This window comes from Berghia stephanieae, chromosome 10 (genome assembly GCF_034508935.2).
Source record: "Berghia stephanieae isolate SIO BIC M18660-M18661 chromosome 10, UCSD_Bste_1.3, whole genome shotgun sequence".
Taxonomy (NCBI): domain Eukaryota; kingdom Metazoa; phylum Mollusca; class Gastropoda; order Nudibranchia; family Aeolidiidae; genus Berghia; species Berghia stephanieae.
The window spans coordinates 42388107-42393106 of NC_088369.1; the positions used below are offsets into that span (position 1 = coordinate 42388107).

General features: G+C 35.9%; 2 protein-coding genes across 4 annotated transcripts in view; one reads left to right on the forward strand and one right to left on the reverse strand.

Moving 5' to 3' along the window:
• LOC144981163 (uncharacterized) overlaps nucleotides 1–5000 on the reverse strand; it is a 457713-nt gene that overhangs the window by 315274 nt on the left and 137439 nt on the right. The window contains exon 1 of one of the 3 annotated variants that reach the window (XM_078929319.1): nucleotides 549–839. The exons of the other annotated variants lie outside the window; for them this stretch is intronic. The gene's annotated coding sequence lies outside the window, so the exon portion shown is untranslated. Of the gene's footprint in view, nucleotides 1–548; nucleotides 840–5000 lie in introns of those variants that run through there. 3 annotated transcript variants of the gene reach the window in all.
• LOC144981164 (uncharacterized) overlaps nucleotides 2513–5000 on the forward strand; it is a 289898-nt gene continuing 287410 nt past the window's right edge. Inside the window, exon 1 of the mRNA XM_078929320.1 lies at nucleotides 2513–2673. The gene's annotated coding sequence lies outside the window, so the exon portion shown is untranslated. The remainder of the gene's footprint in view (nucleotides 2674–5000) is intronic.

Genomic DNA, 5000 nt, shown 5'->3' on the forward strand with positions numbered 1-5000 from the left:
AGTAGTAGTAGTACAGTAGTAGTAGTAGTAGTAGTAGTAGTAGTAGTATTTTGTAGTAGTAGTAGTAGTAGTAGTAGTGGTGGTGGTGGTGGTCGTAGATGTAGTATTAGTAGTAGTAGTAGTAGTAGTAGTAGTAGTAGTAGTAGTAGTAGTAGTAGTAGTAGTAGTAGTAGTAGTAGTGGTAGTAGTAGTAGTAGTAGTAGTAGTAGTGGTGGTAGTAGTGGTGGTGGTGGTCGTAGATGTAATAGTAGTAGTAGTAGTAGTAGTGGTGGTAGTAGTGGTGGTGGTGGTCGTAGATGTAATAGTAGTAGTAGTAGTAGTAGTGGTGGTAGTAGTGGTGGTGGTGGTCGTAGATGTAGTAGTAGTAGTAGTAGTAGTAGTAGTAGTAGTGGTGGTAGTAGTGGTGGCGGTGGTCGTGGATGTAGTAGTGATAACAGTAGCTCAAGTTAATAGATTTGCTGTGATTGTTTATAGGCTGTCTTGTTGTTGTTAATAATTCTAACAATAATAATCAATTGACTAAAATGAAATAATTTTTAAACACTTACCCCCCTTCAGTAGTGGTTATATCCAATTTATCGAATTCAAGTCAATATCAAATATTCAATATCTTATAACACACAATCTACATAATCACATTCATCACAAATGAGTTTATTTATATACGATGTAAATAATATATTTATAAAAACCTCAATAGTTATTATTGTTATTCATCCTACCAGTCACTTTCTTCTCGCAAAACATTCAGACTAGCTTAATAATATATCATTATCATCGCAAAATCTTAGCAATGCATCCATATTGTGTTTAATCAGAGAGTAAAATCTTATAGAGAACTGAAATAAACAACACATGTGACATACCAATCTCATAGCGGTATTAAATAGATAAAAACTTGAGCTTTTATATAGCGCAATGTCAACTAAACGTGCTCAAAGCGCTTTACAAAAGGTCCCTGACCAACAGCAACTCGTAACATTCAGAACGAGACATGACTCCTGTTGGGCGATATTACGTTTTTTTTTTTTTTGGGACAGACATAGACAACGCTGGTAACGTCCAAGTACTCATTTTACACCTGAGTACGGTGGAAGAATGTGAGTAATACCGTTAAATAATTTGGGTCACATATTACATGCTTTGTTACTTCATATGATGTCCCTTCTCCTGTTTAAAACTGCCAATCCAATTGGTCCATTTATTCGTATCGTATCAATTACACTTTCTTTAATTTAATACAATTTTCTCTAGCGCTTAAAACACACATAAAAGTGAACTAATAGTCCATTTGAAAAGTATAGCATTAATATAATCACTACCATAATTTATTGTCACACATAATATACACATGGATGTATCCACACTTAATCTGTCTACACTGCAACACTTGTGCTTCATTTGTGCTTAAATGCACTACACTGCAACACTTGTGCTTCATTTGTGCTTAACTCCACAAACAACTCACTCACTGTGATAAGACTTTAAAACAATTTGTTGTCACTCCTTGCCAAATAAATAATCACCGTCATAGCTTATACGACTACAGCAACTACTACGACTACTCCTCTTTCGCGACAAAAACCACAGCTACCGCCATCTTCATCGTCATAATCGTCATCATCGGCAAGCACCTACTACTTCTTCTTATTCTTCTTCTTCTACTTCTTCAACATCATCATCACCAACATCAAACAACAACAACATCAACAAACTGCCGCCATCAGCAGGCAGCACTCGAGCGAAATTCTCTTTCCCCACCCACAGTCATAGATAGCCAAAGTTAGTGGTTGTGGCGGTGGTGGCGGCAGACACTCACGACTCCATACAACGCTACCCAATCATCATCATCATCAGCATCATCGTCGTCACCGCCGCGCACTCCCTCACTCCCTCCTCACTCCCTCCATCCCTTGTCTCTCTCCCACACTCTCCTTCTTCCTCACACTCCCTCTCTTTTTATCATATCCCATCCTCTACCCATCCACCCATTCATCCACTCTCATCATACACAGTGTCACCCAAAGACATCGTTCATTCATATGAGGCACTCATTAATATTTACAAAATACAAACCCAGGAAAAACTTTGCCTCATAAAACTAAATTTCAAAATCCAATTGCTTCAAGTTCGTAAATTTAAACTACTCTAACCTTCAACCAAAATAAGGAATAATTTTCAAAATACAATTATCAAACCTGATTGATGTTACAGGAATAAAAACAATTAATCATACAGCGATAATATCCTATAGTTTAAAACAAATTTCTATAGAATAATCAAAATTATTGCTCATTTTAGTTGATTTCAGTCTCCTTACAATTTAATCTATTCACTTCTTTAGTCTAAAAACAAAATTTTCCATCTATTTTTCTACACCCCCCCCCCCTCCTCCTCCGTACTCCTTCCCTCCCTCCCCCTCCCCCTCCCCTCTCTCTCTTTCAACCGCACGCGTCCTCTATGTTAGCACGTCCACCCCTTTTCCGTTCAGGAGTCTAGAATTTTCAGGAACAGATCAGTGGGGATCGAGTGGTGGTTCTGTGTGTGTTATTATATTGTGAGTGAGTAAACTTTTTTGTACTACTACTCACACTAATATTACTCTAAATGATAAACATTGTGGTGTTTTTAGTGATTTAGAAGTGATTGGGGATATTCGTTAACAAAATCACGGTAAGTAATCATGAAAATAATGCATAATGTGTAAATTTTCACATAGAGTGTTACACGGTTGTTAGTAAACATTGTAAAATTGGGATGTTGAAGGTGTGTAGTGTCACGCTCACTTGTTGTTGCTTGGAAAACAATGACAAATAATTAACCGGTAGATTTTTAACCAATCAAATCATGGAATTTGTGACACACCTCCAAACGTGGTCGGACAAACATTGTTTTTTGTTTGAAATCGACCTCCCTCTGATCATTGTTATTGTTTTTATAGATAGTGCGAAGATGACGTCACTCATGTCTTTGTTACTGTATTATGCCATCCGCGTTTATGAGTACTTCTCACTAAACTGTATTAACCAGACTATAAACCTTCAAGGTTACACACAGTTTTGTGTGTTGGTCCGTTTTACTTCCGGATGGCGATGTTGTGAACTTCTTAGCCAAGTGCATACTATCTATACCAGAAAATGGATGACAAGTTGTCACACATTTTTTCTCGATCATATTATAAATGTTTAAGTTTACACATATTTGTCTCTTTTGGTTCTATTGATCAAGCGGTAAAACAATGGCTATTATACTTAGACACAAATCATGAATAGTAAAACCTGTGTAGTTTGCTAGGTTAACCAAACGATGTCATTGTTTACATTATGACGACTGTCCGAGAGGCGTGTTTATCTAAGTGTCTATTATAGATAGTTCGAAGATGACGTCACTCAGGTCTTTGTTATTGTTTTTTGCCATCCGCGTTTATGAGTAATGCTCACTGAACTGTATTAACCCGACTATAAATGTTCATGGATAAACACAGTTTTGTGTGTTGGTCCGTTATACTTCCGGATGGCAATGTTATGAGCTTCTTAGCCAAGCGCATACTATCTATAAACTAAACACAATATAGATAGTATGCGCTTGGCTAAGGAACTCACAACATTGCCATCCGGAAGTATAACGTACCCATACACACACACACACACACACACACACACACACAACTTGTGTAACCATGATCGTTTGTAGTCAGGTTAATATTAATGTTTAGTGAGAATTACTCATAAACACGGATGGCAAAAATTTTATTTTTTTTAAAACAATAACAAAGACCCGAGTGACGTCAGCTTCATTCTATCTATATTTGTAGATAATCGAGAGAAAGAGAGAGAGAGAGAGAGAGAGAGAGAGAGAGAGAGAGAGAGAGAGAGAGAGTAACATTGACTGTAATGCATATATATGCAAATGTTGATGTAAATGTTGTATGTGTGTAACTGCTGATAAATGATTGAATGAATCTCGTTTTTATGGTGTGTAGTGTGTAGTCGTGTTTTCCAGTCAAATGGTCGTTTGTTTGTAGTTGGCAACAGTAATGATGAATAATTCAAAACAACTAAATATAGATAGAACGATGATGACGTTACTCATGTCTTTGTTGTTGTTGTTTGTTTTGTTTGTTTTTTTTGTGTGTTTTTTTGCCAGCCACTTGTATTAGTACTTTTCACTAAACTGTATGAACCAGACTATACAATTTCAAGGTTACACATAGTTTTGTGTGTTGGTCCGTTATACTTCCGGATGGCAATGTTGTGAGCTTCTTATCCAAGCGCATACTATCTATATATCCGAGGTTTGTTATGATAGAATCGCAGTGAACAAAAATAAATATAGATAGAACGAAGTTGACGTCACTCGGTTTTTGTTATTGTTTTTTTCTTTTTCTTTTTTTTTTTTTTTTTTTTTTTTTGCCATCCATGTTTAAGAACAATTCTCAGTAAACGGTGTTAACCAGACGATAGATAGTATGCGCTTGGCTAAGAAGTTCACAACATTGCCATCCGGAAGTATAACGGACCAATACACAAAACTATGTGTAACCATGAACTGTTATAGTCTGGATAATGCAGTTAGGTAAGAATTACTCATAAACGTGGATGGCAAAAAACAATAACAAAGACCAGAGTGACGTTAACTTCGTTCTATCTATAAACGTTCAAGGTTACAAATATAGTTTTGTGTGTTGGTTATTTATCTATCTATCTATATATCTATCTCTCTATCTATCTATCTTTCCATTCATCCACCCATCCTTCCATCCATCCATCCATCTATCTATCGATCTATCTATCTATCTATCTATCTATCTATCTATCTATCTATCTATCTATCTATCTATCTATCTATCTATTAATCTATCTATCTATCTATCTATCTCTATCTATTAATCTATCTATCTATCTATCTATCTATCTATCTATCTATCTACCTATCTATTAATCTATCTATCTATCTATCTATCTATTAATCTATCTATCTATCTATCTATCTATCTATCT